The following is a 20,403-nucleotide window of genomic DNA, read 5'->3' on the forward strand; positions in this document are numbered from 1 at the left end:
ACCTCTCACTTAGTCTGATGTCAATTAGGGTAAAAAAAGACACCAATGCCTCGAGATCTTCTGGTAAATCTCTGGCAGCATTTTCGTCTTTAATCGCATCAGAGAGCCCATGAAAGAAGGCGGCAACAAGGGCTTCATTGTTCCAACCTACCTCTGCGACTAGCGTACGGAACTCAATGGCATACTGAGCAACAGATCTTGTACCTTGCTGAATGGACAGCAGCAGAGGAGGAGCGAGCCGGAACATCAAATACCCTTCGAAAGGAGGCCACAAATTCAGGGTAATTTGAAATCACAGGTTTATTAGTCTCCCACAAGGGATTAGCCCAGGCAAGAGCTGTGTCAGAGAGTAACAAGATGAGAAATACCACCTTAGCTCTGTCAGAGGGAAACGCCTGAGGTAACATATCAAAGTAAATGCCCACCTGGTTAAAAAATCCTCTGCACTGATTAGGATCACCTCCATATCGCTGAGGTAGAGGTGCAGAACCGGACATGCTCCTGGTAGGACTGGATGCAGCAGTGGAAACAGTAGCAGCCATAACTTGCGGGACACTTTGGTCCGAATGTGCAGTGCGAGTCAGCAGGGTTTGCAGGGCTAGTGCAAATTGATCCAAGCGGTGATCCTTTTCATCGATCCTGGAAATTATCGCAGGTAAAGGTGGATTATTAGCACCATCAAGATTCATGGCCCTTGCTTAATGTCAGGGTGCCAGGAATCAGACTGAGACTAGAAGTGCAAAATAATAACACCTTTATTAATAGCAAAAAATGGTAGTCAGACGAGCCGAGTCAGGAGCCAAAGAGAGTAGTCAGACGAGCCGGAATCACGAAAAAGGAGAACAGCAGAGTCAGGAATAAGCCAGGGATCAGGAACCAGGAGGGACGTCAGACAGCCAGGTAATACACAGGAGCTCTCACAAACAGGTCTGAGACAACGCAAGGGCAAAGCATACTGAACAGAGGCCCTTTAAATAATAAGTGATGACATCACAATTCTGAGACTGCATCCTGTCTCACACGGATAATGTACAACAGTCTGGCCATAAAAGGAAGTGCAGGAAATGAGCAGCATCACACAGTATGCAGCAGAGTCAGCAAGAGAGGTGAGTAAAATGACTGCCAGCAGCACATGGCAAACAAAAGAGGGAAAGAACCCTGACAGACTGCTGTGAAATAGGTCTATTACATTAGATTTGTGCAAGACATGCTTGAGCATTAAATACACATGTGGTATGAGTTTAATTAATTCGATGGTTGCTTATAAGTCCAACTTCCAATCACATCATTCCATTCAAAATGCGAAAGATCACAGACTTTGAAAGACATAAAATCATACTTTTGCATCAGCAAGGCCACTCTCAAAGGGAAATCAGCAAACAAACTGGATACACAAGATGTGGCATTCAAGCTGTTATAAAGAAATTTGAAGACTCAGGAGAGGTCAAGGACAAAAAACATGACTGGAAGGGTAAGAAAACTTTCAAAATCTGATGAGAAGTTTCTCAGAGTTTCTTCTTTGAGAGACCAGAAGAACTCCAGCAAGGACCTAGCTCAGCATCTGGCAGCTTCATTGGAATGCCAAGTTGACCATTTTACAGTCCGTCCGAAGAAGCTTGATAAGGAATGGTCGTTGTGGAAGGGTAGCAGCCAAGAAACTACTACAGTGTGAAAAGGCTAAGATATGCTAAATCTCACAAAGATTGCAATGAAGATGAGTGGAATAGAGTATTATAGCTGTACCAGGGATATTGTCCGAAAAGATGGGATCATGAATGCTGAAAAGTACAGACAGGTTTTAATTCATCATGGAGGAGGAGGTACCGCAACCTTGGCGAGCAGTCTCTTACCCAGAAGCCCTGCTGGGCTTGTAAACCAGATACCAAACACCCGTGGAGCACCGTAGCCTGGAACGGAGGATCAAGCCGTTATAACACAAATCAGGAGGCGGATAGGCAGGTACTACTCCAGACGTGAAGGTATAATATAAAGTCTTTATTTATACAAATTAAAAGAATTGACAGACATGGCAGCAAGTGAGCAGAAGGTCTTACATGTTTCGCACCTCAGTGGGCACTTACTCATAGACTAGTCTATGAGTAAGCGCCCAGTGAGGTGCGAAACATGTCAGACGTTCTGCTCACTTGCTGCCATGTCTGTCAATTCTTTTAATTTGTATAAATAAAGACTTTATATTTTACCTTCATGTCTGGAGTAGTACCTGCCTATCCTCCTCCTGATTTTAATTCATCTTGCCATTCCTTCTGGAAAGCACCTGATTGGGAATGGTTTTATTTTTCAGCATGATAACGATCTCAAGCACACTGATAATGCAGTCCAGAGTCCAGACCTGAATATTATAATATTATTATAGATTTGAACAGCCAATAGAATTTCAGTAGCTCTCATCCTATTGGCTGTTTTGAACAGACAATAGGATTTCAGAAGCTTTCATCCTATTGGCTGATTTGTATTTGAAGAATCAAATCAGCCAATAGGAATGTAAGGTATGCCATTTTGAAACGGCTACCTTGCATTCAACTTCAGTGTACGGCGGTGACCGTATGAAGAGGTCACTCCGAGCAGGATGTCTTCACCGTCCAGGATAGCTCCGCTCAGCGCAGCTGGGATGAAGATAGAAGACATCCCCGAGATGGATGAAGGTGTCGCCGCCTGATGAAGACTTCTCGCTGCCTGGATGAAGATAGATGTCCGGACTTCAGGAACCGTGAGTATATTTTATAGGGTTAGTGTTAGTTTTTATTATTTTTTTTGTTGGGTGGGGTTTTTTAGATTAGAGATGGGCACTTGTAAAAGAGCCGAATGCCCTTTTAAGGGCAATGTCCATACAAATGCCCCTTTAGGGACAATGGGTAGTTTAGTTTTTTTTAAGGTAAAAGAGCTGTTTAGCTTAGGGCAATGCCCTACAAAAGGCCCTTTTAAGGGCTATTGGTAGTTTATTGTAGGTTAGGGGGTGTTTTTATTTTGGGGGGGCTTTTTATTTTTTTAGGGCTATTAGATTAGGTGTAATTGTTTTTATTTTTGATAATTGCGTTTATTATTTTTGTAAGCTTAGAGTTTTTTTTATTTTTCGTAATTTAGTGTTTATTATTTTTTGTAATTTTAGATTTTTTAACTTTTTTCGTAGTATTAGTTTTTTTTTACATTTGTAATTTAGATTTTTTAATTTGTAGTTGTTTAATTTTATTAGAATAGTTATGTTAGGTTAATTTATAGTTTAAACATATTTTTTTTTTAATCTCACAGGTATTTTAGTTTTTATTTATTTTAAGAAAGTTATATTTTAATTTAAAGTTAGGGGGGTGTTAGGTTTAGGGGTTCATAGTTTAATTTAGTGTTTTGAGATATGGAGGGGTTAATAGATGTAGTTTAGTAGTTACGATGTGGGAGGCTGGCGGTTTAGGGGTTAACAGGTTTATTTAGGTGTCGGCGATGTCAGGGGGCAGCGGATTAGGGGTTAATAACTTTTATTATTGTCTGCGGTCGGGGAGCTGCGGAATAGGGGTTAATAATTATATTTAGTGTCGACGATGTCGGGGAGCCGCGGATTAGGGGTTTATAGGTTTATTTAATAGTCGCGATGTGGGTGGGCGGCAGATTAGGGGTTAATAAGTTTAATATAGTGTTTGCAATGCGGGAGGGTGGCAGTTTAGGGGTTAATAGGTAGTTTATGGGTGTTAGTGTACTTTGTAACATTTTAGTTATGAGATTTTTTAATAATTTTTGTTTCGCAAAATCCATAACTACTGCTCTCAGATGGTGGTATGGATTGTGTCGGTATAGGCTGTAATGCAAGCATTTTAGCCAGACCGCACAACCTGTAATACAGGCGCATTGAAAATCCTGCACTCAAACAAAATTTTTTTTAGTGCAGAATGGACGTTGCGTTACACGCTAAATTGCTTGCGGTACAGCTATACCACTGCAACTCGTAATATGCGTTCCTGGCCCTTTCCGCGTAATGGCCAATTTTTCAGCGTTAATAGCCGTACCGCAAAACTCGTAATCTAGCCATAATTAAATCACTGGTGCATAATGCTCAGCTACATGACATCACATCTAGGGCTGAAAAGTCTTGCGGCAGTTTACTGATGATGTAAAATCAGTTTGTGAGTTATACTGTACAAATGTACATAGAAGTTTATCAAATCCCAGATGGGAATGCCAAATAAAATAAAGCTCCGGTCAAATTCATAAAAAAATACCATTATTGCTACATAATTTATCCCAACATCACAATAACAACAACAAAATTAATAGCCCCCAAAGCCTTAGATATATCTAAAGTTACAGACAGGTGCACTGCATTTCAAGTCTACTAGGTTTCAAAATGTATAATACTATAGCACCACCTAGAGGCAAATACAAATATTGAACTTAATATAATTTTTTTTATCATACAGAGTTATTTAAGTTAAAACAAATTCAAACAAATATTAAAATAAAAATGTTTTTTAGGAATTCTCACTAGATCTCTCCCAAGTCAGACTTGAACAATATTTCAAACATCTAAAACATGCTTTATTTGTTTGCATACAGAAAGTAAAGCACTCTACAGGTATTAGGAACGAAAAAACAGCTCAGTAGCCCAGTTGTGCTTTTCACAGAGGAGAACTTTCCTGAAATATATCAGTCTGATTATGCCAGATAAGGTAAGTCCAGTCCCAAAATACCAGGTAATCTTTCTCTGAACAAGGAACATGACATCCCCAGATGATCATTTCCACCTTTATTGGGCCTCGTCAGTGAGGTGCAGCCATATTCCTCTAAACACACTGGACAAGGAGTCCATGTCTGGTTTCCCCAACCCCATTAGGGAGACTTTCTTTGTTGAAACGCTTGGCTTCAGAGTTTCTGGAGTGTGGGTCCAATACCTGTTTTCTTTTCATTTTGCTCTTAAATTGTTTTACCTGTTGTATAGCTTGGAGCCTCAACTGGCTAACATTATGTCCTGTCTGTACAAAGCTGGGAGAGACCTAAGTGTCCAATTTCTTATATGTAATTTTGGACTTGTGTTCAGTTATGAGGTCCTTTACCTTCCTGCAAGTCTCAACCAAGTAAATCAAACCTCAGGGGCACATAATAAGGTGAACAATTATATCAGATTTTCAAGAGACAACACTTATAACCCACCTTATATCTCAAGTTCTCAGATCACTGGAAATAATGTGTCCCTTTGATATTACTGATGGTGCAAATCAAGGTGTGGAAAACATGGGCTTTATGATTCTTATTGAAAGAAATATCATCCAAAACAACTAACAAAAAGTCTTAAACAAATATATTAGCCTAAGTTGTCCTTGTCCTCTCCAGTCTCCCAAAGTACAAGCTACATTGTACTGGCTTAACAGTGTTGGAGGTGAACAGTATAATAAACCAATAGATTATTCCTATCACTGAGTGCAATCAGATCTGAAGATGAACCCAAATGAGTTTCCTGATGAGGAAGTTGAGAATTTCATCTCTTCTACAAACTCAGCAATGGTTTCAATATTTCTATAGCAAAGCCAATACCTCTTAAATAATTAGGGCTGCAAAATCTGTTGGTGCTCTTCAAATAACAATAACATTCTCATAATGCTTCAAAAGCACTTAAATAAATATTGGCCAATGTAGAAAGGACTTTAAGACCCATTTTGCTGCAGGAGACTTATTTTTAAAGGAATGTTGTACAGTATATGCAATCTGCCTTATACAACGTCTAAAAATGTCATAGAAGCTTCATAAACCACCAGATTAACTTCCAGTCTCTGTCTGCTTATGCAAGATACTACAGCTGCTTATTGTAAACGTTACATCATTTTTTGTAAAGATACAGAGTACTTTTATAATTGATAAATCTTGAATTACAGAGTATGACATACAGTATATTATTGGGACATGAAACCCAATTTTTTTCTTTCATGATTCCGATAGAGAATAACATTTTGAACAACTTTCTAATTTACTTCTATTATTTAATTTGTTTCTTCTCTTGTTATCCTTTGCTGAAATGTTTATCTAGGCAAGCTCAGAAACAGGTTCTAGCTGTTGATTGGTGGCTGCATATATTTATATATCGATTGTGATTGGCTCACACATGTTCAGTTAGAAACTATTAGTGCATTGCTGCTCCTTCAACAAATTATACCAAGAGAATGAAACAAATTAGATAATAGAAGTAAATTAGAAGTAAATTATATTCTCTATCTGAATCATAAAAGAAAAAAATTGGGTTTCATGTCCCTTTAAGGACCAAACCATCTTTAAATTTCTTACCCTTAAAGGGACACTGAACCCAATTTTTTTCTTTTGTGATTCAGATAGAGCAGCAATTTTAAACAACTTTCTAATTTACTCCTATTATCAATTTTTCTTTGTTCTCTTGCTTACTTTATTTGAAAAAGAAGGCATCTAAGCTATTTTTTTGGTTCAGAACCATGGAAAGCACTTGTTTATTGGTGGGTGAATTTATCCACCAATCAGCAAGAACAACACAGTGTGTTCATCAAAAATGGGCCGTCATCTAAACTTACATTCTTGCATTTCAAATAAAGATACCAAGAGAATAAAAAGAATTTGATAATAGGAGTAAATTAGAAAGTTGCTTAAAATTGCATGCTCTATCTGAATTATGATAGAAAAAAAATTGGGTTCAGTGTCCCTTTAAGGACCAAGGCTATTTTTACATTTCTGCTGTGTTTGTGTTTAGCTGTAATTTTCCTCTTACTCATTTACTGTACCCACATATATTATATACCGTTTTCCTCGATCATTAAATGGACTTTCTAAAGATACCATTATTTTTATCATATCTTATAATTTACTAATTTTTTTTATAAAATATGATGAAAAAATTTAAAAAAACACACTTTTTCTAGCTTTGACTCCCAAAATCTGTTTCACATCTACAACCACCAAAAAACACCCACGCTAAATAGTTTCTACATTTTGTCCTGAGTTTAGAAATATCCAATGTTTACATGTTCTTTGCTTTTTTTGCAAGTTATAGGGCAATAAGTACAAGTAGTAGTTGATATGTATATATTATTTTTAGTAGACAACCCAAAGTATTGATCTAGACCGATTTTGTATATTTCATGCCACCATTTTACCGCTAAATGCAATCAAATAAAAAAAACTTTTTCACAAACTTTAGGTTTCTCATTAAAATTACTTACAAACAGCTTGTGTAATTATGGCACAGATGGTTGTAAATGCTTCTCTGGGATCCCCTTTTTCAGAAATAGCAGAGATATATGTCTTTGGCGTTGCTTTTTGGTAATTAGAAGGCCGCTAAATGCTGCTGCGCCCAGCAGTGAAGGGGTTAATTAGGTAGCTTGTAGGGTTAATTTTAGCTTTAGTGTAGAAATCAGCCTCCCACCTAACACATCTCACCCCCTGATCCCTCCCTGACCCCTCTCAAACAGCTGTCTCCCCCCTCACCTCACAATTTTCATTGCCATCTTAAGTACTGGCAGAAAGTCTGCCAGTATAAAAATAAAAGTGTTTTTTTAATATATTTTAAAATATATTTTATATGAAGTGTAGGCTCCCCCATTACCCCCCAACCTCCCTGATTTCCCCCAAACAGCTCTCTAAGCCTCTCCCCTAAACCTATTGGCCGCCATCTTAGGTACTGGCAGCTGTCTGCCAGTACCCAGTTTACTAACAAATTTGCCCTTTTTTTTTCTAAAAAAATATAAACCCCCTATTTTCTGTAGTGTAGCCCCCACCTCAATACCCTACCCCCCTCCCGGATCCCTTTCCAAAAAAAATTTCCCTCTCCCTTTCCCCTCTTTCAGCTGAACATTGAATTTAATGACCGCTCCTGAGCCCCGCCTCCTTGCAAGCTCTCTGCATCGGTAACTCTGCAAATCAATTTCTGCAGTGCCCCACTCATGGGGCATGCTGAATTAGTGCAATCTCACTATTTTTAGCAAGATCGTGGGAGAGAGAAGCCCAGGACTGCACCGATGTACAGGGTATGTCGCTGGTCCTTAAGGTCATAACGACCAGCGTCATTCAGGGTATGGCGCTGGTCGTTAAGGGGTTAATTTATATATATTTTTCCTGCAGAAAAAATAAGCAATGGGTTTCACTATTGTATATAGCATACATAAGTATGCACCCAGAATATCAAGGCTGGTGGCAGTTATAACTGTATGTCCTTAGCTTAAGGGATACTAAACCAGAACATTGTGTGCAAAAAAATTTAAGCCTTTTAGTGTAAGCATAATGTTTGTTCTCTCTGAAACCTGAAACCACAATTGTTTATTCAAAAATAGAAAAAAAGTTATATTTTTGAGTTGAGTAGAATCAGTAGTGCTCCCAACTCTGCCCTATAGTGTAGGATACCTTAACACCTTTCCAAAACACAAAATGGTCATATTATTTTCCCTACTCATGTGACTGTTTTTCTGTAAAGTAATAGTGTTTTGTAAAGTAACATTTTTTTTAAAATAATTTTAGTGAAGCAGTCTTGTGTAAATAGGATTCTGATACAAAATAAGATACATACTAATTGTTTTTAATAGTATGTGATATGTATTTTAGCCACTAGGTGGCAGTATAATAATATTATCACTCAGGTAGATTACGAGTTTTGCGTTACTGCTTTTAACGCAGAAAAAAATGGCAATTCCAGCGTAATGGCTAGGAACGCATATTACAAGTCTTGTTGGTATAGCTGTACCGCAAGCATTGTAGCCTGTAACACAATGTAAATCCCGCACTCAAAAAAATGACGTTTTTGCGCAGGATTTCCATAGCGCCGGTATTACAGGTTGTGCGGTGAGGCTAAAATGCTTGCGTTACAGCCTATACCAACACGATCCATACCGCCATCTGAGAGCAGTAGTTATGGATTTTGTGTAAAATGAAACACATTAATTAATGAGTATGATTAGGAGGCGTAATGACTGCTGTCACATTTTACACACAAATAATAAGGTATTAAGGAACAAATGGGTTAAATAAACTGTTTAACTGTGTAAGCTCAGCTGCAGAGAGGGAGGCTGGCAGCCCTTGCCCAGGTCGGCACATCAGAGAAGCAGATTACATTAACAAAAAGAGGTAACTTCTGCTCTGGATGCTCTGTCCTCTGAGTTCAGACAGTGTGTGTTTAAATCTGCTGCTGTGAAGGGAACTGGTGCTGGGAGGTGAGGGATCAGCAGCAAGAGTGACAGACTGAGAGCTGGGCTGATCAGAATTACACTGTGAAGTCTCAGCTCAACGACTATCCGGCCGCAATGAGTTTTTGTGCCGTTGAGGGGGAGGAGCCTCGCCGAGCGTCGTCACGTGACTGGAGTGATGACGTATGGTATCCGTATGCACCACCTCACTCGCACAGGCTGAACTGTGCGATTGAGCAAGTATAGGGATGGGTTGGAGGGTTGGAGCGGCGCCTGCAGGCAAATGTATAAAGTGCATAGACAGGCAAGTATGCTCTACCGCAGGTGCGGTAAAAAAAAAGGTTTACATTTTTTTATTTTTTTTTAAAAACAGTCTGGCTTTGACTTTTTTGGGTTATTAATTAAATATAATTTTTCCAATAGGGGGGGCTAATGGAAAAATTATATTGTGTTCAGCAAAAAAAAATGTCTTCTTTTGGCTGGGCGTTCATGTGCTGCTGTGCACATATGGAGGAGCCTCCACTGCTTGCACACATATAAATATATAAACAAGCACAAACTTAAAAATATATACACACACACACACAAATAAATAAACACACACAAATAAACACACACGCACACACACACATACAAATAAATAAACACACACACACACAAATAAATAAACACACACAAATAAATAAACACACACACACAACAAAATAAACACACACAAATAAATAAACATACACACACACAAATAAATAAACACACACACACAAATAAACACACACACAAATAAATAAACACACACACACACACAAATAAATAAACACAAATAAATAAACACACACACACAAATAAATAAACACACACACACACACAAATAAATAAACACACACACACAAATAAACACACACACACACACAAATAAACACACACACAAATAAACACACACACACACAAATAAATAAACACACACACACACACAAATAAATAAACACACACACACAAACACACAAATAAACACACACACACAAATAAACACACACACAAATAAATAAACACACACACACACACACAAATAAATAAACACACACACACACACACAAATAAACACACACACAAATAAATAAACACACACACACAAATAAACACACACACACAAATAAATAAACACAAATAAATAAACACACACACACAAATAAATAAACACACACACACACACAAATAAACACACACACACACAAACACACAAATAAACACACACACAAATAAATAAACACACACACACACAAATAAATAAACACACACACACAAACACACAAATAAACACACACACAAATAAATAAATAAACACACACACAAATAAATAAACACACACTCACAAATAAATAAACACACACACACAAACACACAAATAAACACACACACACACAAATAAACCCACACACAAATAAATAAACACACACACACAAATAAACACACACACACACACACACAAATAAATAAACACACACACTGGCACTATATTTTAACATCCTTTGAGTTAAAACAAGTTATAGTGTTACTGGTCTGCAGTATTAATATTGTAGAACATTAGTTACAAATCTTTTAACCTGTGTGAGTTTATTGCTGAACTTTAGTCCGTGTGTGCTATTAATAAGACAGAATACAAATAAGAAGATACCTTTTGCCACAACCCTTGTATATACCTGTAAATATATAAAAAAATATTAGTGTTAACATTTAGCACTAAATCACAAAATAAATGAACAAAAGTGATGCAGCTATAAAAAGCTGACAAAAAAATTTGGCCTAAACATTTCTATGTAAAAAAAGGAATGTAGCCACCAATCAGCAAGTGCTATCCAGTGTACTGAACCAAAAATGGGCTGGCTCCTAAGCTTACACTCCTGCTTTTTCAAATAAAGATAGCAAGAGAACGAAGAAAAAATAATAATAGGAGTACATTAGAAAATTGCTTAGAATTGCTGCTCTGTCTGAATCATGAAAGAAAAAAAATGGGTTTCATATTCCTTTAAAAACATTTATGCTAAACATTTGAAATATAATGCTCCTCTCACTTGCATGTTTCTAAACCCTTCCTGTCTGCTTTTCTACAAAGGAAACCAAGAGAACAAAGTAAATTTGATCACAGGACTTCATTGAAAAACTTTAAATTTTGCTCTTTTTCTGAATCATAAAAGAAAAAAAAATGTGCGTTTCATGTCCTATTAAAGTTGATTTTCTTCTTATGTTATTTACTACTTAAATTATCACACTGGGACAGAGAAGACATACGCTTTCTTGTACTCTTAAAGGGACATTAAACACTAAATAAATGCTAGATAGAATGATGCATTCAAAGAAAAAGATTAGTCTGAGAATAACTTGAATTGCGTTCAAGCAATCACGTTTACTTTCAACTTGTAATACCAGCGCAATTTAACCTGCTCACAAACGATCGCGGAAACCCAAAATCGATTGCGCGCAAACTTTTGCACTCCACTTTTAATCTGGATCACAGTGTATCCCTTGTGATGAACTTGAATGGGGGGGCAAGGCTAATTTAAGGGATTGAGTTAAGTTTAAAGGCTCATGAGAGTGAGAATGGAACTTCCATATCGCAGATATTTACATCATTCAATTAAAAAAAAAAATCATATTTCCTTCTTCTTTGTCTTGTTTGAGAAAATATTGAGGAAGACTCAGAGGGGCTGATTATCTATCGGTCTAGGGCTGGTGAGAATTTTTACGAATGCTGCCAGTACTTCTATTTCCCTGGTGGAATTATATAAAACCACTTTTTACCTTTAAATCTGGGTGTCTGCATTTTCACATTGTATTGTTGAGGTGCATCAGAAATTGTAACAAAATTGTTCACCAGAAATCGTATTTAACAAAAATGTAAAATATGTATGTAAATTACACAGGAATAAATTGTAAATCGTAATTTAAGTACATTAGATGTGCAAAAAACATATAGAAATGCATAGTTATAAGCATAATTGTTTTTTTTTTTGTAAAATGGCCATTCCATGTGTGGGAATAAAATTATAGCTTAAATCCTAGAATAATTTCCTAAACATTTTCACCCTACAAATCTCAGTTTTTTTCTTGCTAATGAAAATGTGGCAAACTTTTATCAAAATACTCAAAACACTTAATACCCGAATAGAAAGACACATGCATATGAACATAGAGGCAATTGTACGATGTTATACGCAGAAAGCAGCGCTTTCTAAATATTTAGAACATGCATTTTTTTTTTGGTACCAGTTTATCTTTCCATAACACAAAAATTTATGTCTATAAACCTACGTTAAAGTGATAGTAATGTCCAAATTAAACTTTCATGATTCAGAAAGGGCATGTAATTTTGAACAACTTTCTAATTTACTTTAATCATACAATTTGATTTGTGTTCTCTTGGTATTCTTAGTTGAAAGCTAAACCTAGGTAGGCTCATATGCTACTTTCTAAACCCTTGAAGGCTGCCTCTTATCTAAATGCATTGGACAGTTTTTCACAGCTAGAGTGCGTTAGTTCATGTTTGCAATATAGATAACAATATGCTCATGCACATGGAGTTATTTAAGAGTCTGCACTAATTACCTGAAATGCAAGTCTGTCGAAAGCACTGAGATAGGGAGGTAATCTGCAGAAGCTTAGATACAAGGTAATCACAGCGGTAAAAAGTATAGTTCTATAACAGTGTTGGTTATGCAAAACTGGGGAATGGGTAATACAGGGATTATCTATGTTTTAAACAGGAACATTTTTGGTGTTTACTATCTATCTATCTATCTATCTATCTATCTATCTATCTATCTATCTATCTATCTATCTATCTATCATCTATCTATCATTTATACAGTATCTATCTATCTATACAGTATCTATCTATCTATCTATCTATCTATCTATCTATCTATCTATCTATCTATCTATCCTTAGAATCATTATACAGAGCAGCATGTGTATTATTGCTATATCTTACTACTGAATTGCCTTTGGAAGGGCCAAAAACACATTTGCACCAGGGCCCTTTATTGAGTAGGTCCGCTACTGGTTTGTATGCATGCCATATTGACTTGGCCCCGGTAAAAAATAGTGAGAAAAATACCTACATAAAATACAAAAAAATTCTATGTACATTTTTTTAGAAAAGGCCATCTCTTTTCATTCTTTTTCAGATTTATTTTGATAGCTGCTATTTGTAATAATATTATAGACACAAGGGTCTATGAGCCCTGAGATCAGCAGTACGACAAGGCGAGACTAGCAGCGCTTCCAGGTGATCTTTATTACTATAACAATACAGCTAAAGGTCACTAAACACCTTATGCAGAATGCGCAAAAGGCCCCTCTGCATTTTGTAGGTTGTGGGGAAGATACAAGATGGTTGGTGTGACGAGAGCAGGATGTGATGTCACTAGTTTGGGGGCGGGGCTTAGGTCCGGTGTCTGTGTCGCAGTTAGTTTAGTACAATCAACTTGACTAGATGTGTATTGCTATGCTCTGCAATAAAATAGAGTTGTACCATCATTGCTGTGTCCTGCATATGTCCTGCATCTCATGACATGGTGTCAGAAGTTCTGGACTACGCTTCTGTTCCTGATCGATTGCAATGTCAAAGTTTACCCCACCTGAGCCTTTTGACTTTTCTCAGCCTGCAGCTTGGCCCACATGGCGTCAGCGGTTTCAGCGCTTCAGGATTGCATCCAAACTGAACAAGGAGAGTGGTGAAGTACAAGTTAATTCTCTTTTATACTCCATGGGGAAAGATGTGGAGCCAGTGTTCAATGCTTTTACTTTCCAAGAAGGGGAAGAATTTAACTTTAATATAGTTATGGATAAACTCAGTGCTCACTTTGTGCCCAAAAGAAATGTGATTCATGAGAGAGCTTGTTTTCACAAACGTGCTCAGCGTGTGGGAGAATCTGTGGAGTCCTTTGTGCGCAGCCTGTATGAATTAGCTGAATTCTGTGAGTTTGGTGTTGCTAAAGAAGAGCAAATCAGAGACAGAATAGTTATTTGAATTGCAGATGCTGAAGTCTCACTGAAGCTGCAGCTAGAGCCTGATTTAACATTAGATGGGGCTATTAGGATGGCCCGCCAGAGGGAACTGGTGAAAAAGCAAAGTGCTGATCTGAGGTCTGAGAGTATTGTGGATGAAGTGCAATAGTCTAGGAAAACTGCTAGTGAAAGGCACAGTGTGAGCGGTAGATCTAAAGTACTGGAAAGGCCTAGAAGTGGATGGGCGCAACATGGCCGATGCACACGGTGCTACCGGGCCCATGATCAGAGTGTTATATGCCCGGCCAGAGATAAAAGATGCAGAAAATGTAACAGAATGGGCCATTTTGAAGTGGTGTGTAAAACTGAATACATTAAGGAGATGCAGGTGGACAGTGACCAGGAGGGTCAGGAAGTGTCTTTTGTGGGGTCCGTTGTGGAACGGCCAAGCTCAGAGGAAGATTGGAAAGTTACTTTTACTGTAATGGGAGACAAAGTTGATTTTAAGATTGACACAGGAGCAGATATCACTGTAATGTCTTTTGCTGAATTTATGAAACTGCCTCGACAGCCCCAGCTGGCGAAGGTTACTACAAATGTCCATAGTCCTGGTGGCCGCATTGATTGTGTGGGGAAATTTCTTGCCAGCTGTGAGTACAAGCAAAGAAAGTTCACCATGTGGGTGCATGTGATCCGAGGTCAGTGTGTTAACAATTTATTGAGCAGAAAAGCAGCCTGCGACTTGGGCCTCGTGGCCAGAGTGAATGAGATTTCCGAAGATATGTTTGGCGAATTGGGCTTACTGAATTGCAAACCAGTCCGTATAGCACTTAAAAGTGACGCAGTCCCATACAGTATTTCTACTCCTCGTAGAATTCCGTTCCCACTCATGCCTCAAGTGGAGAAAGAGCTTATGCGCATGAAGTCTATGGGGGTTATTGAAGAGGTTGTTGAAGCGACTGATTGGTGTGCCCCCATTGTTCCAGTTGCAAAGAAAAACGGAAAGGTGCGCATCTGTGTGGACCTGAAAAGGTTGAATGAGGCAGTGAAGAGAGAGAGGTTTGTGCTGCCAACATTAGAAGATATAGCTCCAAAGTTGGCTGGGGCGAAGTTCTTTTCCACATTAGACGCTTCTAGCGGCTTTTGGCAGATCCCCCTGGATCCAAAGTGCCGCAAACTGACTACCTTTATCACACCGGTAGGTCGGTTCTGCTTCTGCAGACTCCCCTTTGGGATATCCTCCGCTCCTGAAATCTTTCAAAGGGAAATGAGTTCTCTCCTGAGTGACCACGTGGGCACAGCGGTCGTCATGGACGACATTCTAGTGTATGGGTCTACAGTGGAGGAGCATGATCAGCATTTAAGTTGTGTGCTACAGGCTATCAAAGAGTCTGGGCTGAAGCTGAATAAAGAAAAATGTAATTTTATAAAAACTGAATTATGCTACTTTGGGCATATCATCAACGGGGATGGCATCAAGCCAGACCCCAAGAAAATTTGTGCTATTGAACAGATGAAAAGCCCTTCTGATGTACATGAGTTGAGACAGATATTGGGCCTTGTAAATTACGTGGGCAAGTTTCATCCAGATTTATCAACAGTTTTACACCCTATCACAGAGTTGCTTAAGAAAGACGTTGCCTGGGTCTGGGGACCTTCACAAGAAAAAGATTTCCTGCATGCCAAGTCCCTGCTGGGGTCTGCCCCAGTGCTGGGGTTCTATGACCCTTCAAAAAAGACTGTGGTTAGTGCCGATGCAAGCAGTTATGGGTTGGGGGCTGCACTCCTGCAGCTGAATGGAAATAAACTACAGCCCATCGCCTACTGTTCCCGCACACTGACGGCTGCGGAGTCAAAATACGCTCAAATTGAGAAAGAGTGCCTGGCTGCAGTTTGGGCCTGTGAGCGCTTCCAGCGTTATCTAGTGGGTTTGGAGAAATTTAGTCTGGAAACTGACCACAATCCGCTAGTCCCTCTAATCAACTCTTATGACATTGACAAAACACCATTGAGATGCCAGAGACTTTTAATGAGACTGCTCAGGTTCAATGTTCAGGCAGTGCATGTGCCGGGGAAACAACTGGTTGTGGCGGATACACTTTCCAGGCTCCCGCTGGCTGCTGCTGAAGAATCCTCCACAGAATCGGATGTGAAAGTGTATGTTGATTCAGTTCTGGCCTCTAAGTCCATTTCTTCAAGGAAACTGGAAGAGATAAAGAAAGAGACATATTTGGACACAGATCTGCAAAAGTTATAAGGTACATAAAAGAAGGCTGGCCTGAGAGCCGGGCAGCCTGGATGTCTTTAAACGCTTACCAGCCAGAGAGGTCGCAGCTCATGGAGCTGGAGGGGTTGGTGCTGTTCCAAGACCGCATTGTAATTCCTGTCAGCATGAGGAAGGAGATGTTAAACAGGATTCACGATGGCCACTTAGGCATTACAAAGTGCAGAGAAAGGGCAGCTACAGCTGTGTGGTGGCCTGGGATGAGCTCCGACATTGCAAATCACGTGTCTAAATGTGCCTTTTGCCGGGAACGCCGGCCTACTCAGAGAAGGGAGCCCTTGATGTCTACTCCGCTGCCTGCGGGGCCGTGGCAGAAAATAGCTGCTGATTTGTGCGAACTGCACGGGAAAAAGTTCCTTGTTCTGATCGACTACTATTCCAGGTATTTGGAGATTGCACCCCTGAATGATATCACAAGTCAGGCCGTTATCATTCGCCTGAAGAGCTTGTTCGCCCGCTGGGGCATTCCAATGGAGCTAGTGAGTGATAATGGTATGCAGTTCGCTTCTACAGAGTTCAGTGCTTTCAGCAGGGAGTATGATTTTGTACATTCCATGTCGAGTCCACATTATCCGCAGGCCAACGGAATGGCTGAAAGGGCAGTTCAAACAACAAAATTCATTCTAAAGCAATCTGAGCCGTACCTAGCCCTCTTGTCATACAGGGCGACGCCCATTCAAGCCACCGGGTTTAGCCCGGCTCAGCTGATGCTAGGACGCCAGATTCGCACCACTTTACCCTCAGTGGGTGTCTTCAAGCCGCCTGGCCCTGTTCCTCGGGACGAAGTCCTTAGGAGGGATGAAGAGGCCAAAAAGGGTTATCGTTTCTTCTACGACAGGAGACATTCTGCCAGGCCCTTACAGGAACTGAAAGCGGGCCAAAGTGTCAGAATTAAACTGGATGATGAGAAGAAATGGAAGACGCCTGCTACGGTAGTTGGCCGCTCTCCAGAACCAAGGTCTTATACAGTCCTTACGGAGGGAGGGACGGTTACACGCCGTAACCGAAGACATCTTCAGTCTGTACCTGAGAGTCTGGAACTGGATGCCTCAGTACCACCGCCGGTGGGATCCCCTGTTCTAAGAGAGGTGCCTTCCCCTCAGCAAGACCACAATGGGGATATATCTTTGCCTCCAGCGGACTCTTGTTCACCATCTTCTGTATCAGAGGACAGTTCATGCAAAGTTACATCAAGCGGAAGAGTGGTGAAACTTCCGGCCCGATATAGGGACTGACTTTAGCTAGAACAATGACTGGAAGTATGGGCAGAATAATCCCATGGTCACTGTGGACTAGGGTAGTCTACCCCGATGTCCAAGTCAGGATGTAATTTATTTGTTCATGTTTTCTAACCTATTTGTTTATATAATGTTCAAAAACAAAAATGTTGTGGTATACTCTGTTTGTGTACCTTGTTATTTGTTATATGCAAATGTATGCTTCGCCTTTGAAAAATGGGAAGATGTGACGAGAGCAGGATGTGATGTCACTAGTTTGGGGGCGGGGCTTAGGTCCGATGTCTGTGTCGCAGTTAGTTTAGTACAATCAACTTGACTAGATGTGTATTGCTATGCTCTGCAATAAAATAGAGTTGTACCATCAATGCTGTGTCCTGCATATGTCCTGCATCTCATGACAGTTGGAAGGTACAGAACTCCCACAATTGGACCTGTGCTGAGATATATTTGCCATGGACAGGACACTTATCTGACAGCTGTACGCTCATAGGACCACACGTTTGAAAGAGCAGGATTGCTAGTTTCAAATAAAGGGTCTCATATTTCTGTTTGTATTGTGAGGAACAATAAAGGGGACACCCGACCCCTTATATGGTTCAATGTACCATAGTGATCACCTAATAGTCATCTAAACATGTGACCTTTCATTGAAAAAAGACCTCTTCTCTTTCAAAAGAGGAGTCACTTGTACCATTGTAAAACATATAGGGGGCGCTAGAGTCCCTTTTAGAGTCAGGAAAACCCCAGAAAGTCACCAAGTAGACAGGTAATTGAAATTCCTCTGATAATCATGTGCTACTTAGAAGGTCATGGCCCCTCATATGAAAGTGGGTAATCAGTTCTTGTATATGAGGTTATTGTGTGTGGTGTATGTCTTTAGGGGATAGGAGCCATTGTCCCCAGTACTGTATATACATTAGATAAGTGGCAATTACCTACTCATGTCAAGGAAATGAGAGACTTCAAAGTAAATAGGGGGTATTTTTATTTACAAAATGGGGTCTCATGCCTCTAATGGGTTATTTGTGAATATTGGGGTAGTGATAGGAGCTCCCTGCCCCTTTAAATAACACAAAACAAAACATATTTCTGGTGGGACAGGTGATCACCATTACCATGGTGCCTGCATATTAGAAGGCAACATGACCCCTCTATCAAAAATAGTTCCCTCCCATAAAATTATTTGTAGGACAAGTGACCCTTCATTTGAAAGAGGAACATCTGACCTTTTGTACTTGCCCCTTTAAGTTATACATTGGGGGTGACAGGGGTCTGTTAGCCCTTTCCCCTCAGAATAAAACTACCTATTTCAGTGATGACTGTATTTCCCAGTCATCACCTGCAACTTAGAGTGTCATGTGACCCCTGATTTAAATATAGAGCAGACTCCCCTTGTAGATTTATGGAGACCAATATATCAGATCCAGACGATACCCCTCACAGTAGCAAGAAAATAAAAAAAGTAAGTACTTTTTTTGGATCAGTACAGAGGATCAGTAAAGAGTTTGTGCTTTGTTAATTTGAATAACAGTTCAATTGACACTGTATTCAAACAATTCTGTTCTTTCTATGAAACAGCATCATTAAACATGCAGGCGTTTGGTTTTCTGAAAATATAAAATAAAAACTGCTTAAAGTGACGGTAAGCAATTTGAGGTTGTATTACCATTTTTTTTTTAAATTATGCGTATTACAATTGCTTTGCAATATATTTTTATAATTTATTTTGCCCCCTTTTGTTGTAATTTAAGTCTGGAAATTATGAGTTTTCCAAATTCTGATTGGTTTGTCTAAATAAGACAAATAGTGTGTGTGTGGGGGGTATTGAAAAATATTTCTAGCAAACAAAGTGTTAATTTAACCAGTATGTTTATTGCAAGACTGCAGAAAAATCTTGTCTGTATCAGTTGTGCTCATCCTACTAAATTACATTGGCTTATAAGTATTTTCTTTTAATGCTTACTGTGTATTAGCAGGAAGTACCTATCAGCCAATGAGCATTTAAAGGAAGTGACTATTGTCCTATGAGGATTAACAGGAAGTACACAAATGATACAGCAATAATAGTTGCAATCTAAATTTAAAAGGCTTTGTGGACGCAAAGACAAAAATCTCAACATATTTAGATGCTGGGCTTTCACATAACTGACAGAATATTTGGAAGTTCTGTGTCTCTTTAATGATAACATGTTTACAACAAGGGTTGGATAAAATGAACTTACCCAATCCACAGAGAATTACAGAGAGACATGACAGAGCCAGAGCAGATAACACAACAAATTCAGACTTCTCCTTAGTTAGTTCCGGATTTGAATCTGAAAGGAAGACAGAGATATTAATTTAATAAGTAAGATGTAATATGAGCCGTAACAATGTATGGTGCAGGCAAATAAATGAGCTTTCAGCATGAAGTATTTTACACTTCATGACTGCAAGTCCCCTTTATTTGTAGTACTGGTAAATCCTAGAGTTTCAAAAACATTAGGATTTACCATCACTTTAACAATACTGGACCCTACTGTATTGTCACCACTTGGGGGTGGACCCCATCCCACCCTTAGGGGCCTATCTATCAAGCTCCGAATGGAGCTTGATGCCCCGTGTTTCTGGCGAGCCTGCAGGCTCACCAGAAACAGCAGTTATGAAGCAGCGGTCACAAAGACCGCTGCTCCATAACCTGTCCGCCTGCTCTGAGCCTGAGCACGATTGGGTTGATTGACACCTCCCTGCTGGCGGCCGATTG

The 20,403-nt window shown here is 39.3% G+C and overlaps 1 long non-coding RNA gene across 1 annotated transcript in view; it reads right to left on the minus strand.

The window, feature by feature from the left end:
* Positions 1-19,956, minus strand: part of LOC128664952 (uncharacterized) — an 87,211-nt gene extending 67,255 nt beyond the window's left edge. Inside the window, exons 1-2 of the long non-coding RNA XR_008402948.1 lie at positions 19,883-19,956; positions 10,807-10,831 (exon numbers count right to left, since the gene is read on the minus strand). This is a non-coding gene — a long non-coding RNA (uncharacterized LOC128664952). The remainder of the gene's footprint in view (positions 1-10,806; positions 10,832-19,882) is intronic.
* Positions 19,957-20,403: the final 447 nt, after the last annotated feature.

The sequence above is a fragment of the Bombina bombina genome, chromosome 6, assembly GCF_027579735.1.
Source record: "Bombina bombina isolate aBomBom1 chromosome 6, aBomBom1.pri, whole genome shotgun sequence".
NCBI classification, from domain to species: domain Eukaryota; kingdom Metazoa; phylum Chordata; class Amphibia; order Anura; family Bombinatoridae; genus Bombina; species Bombina bombina.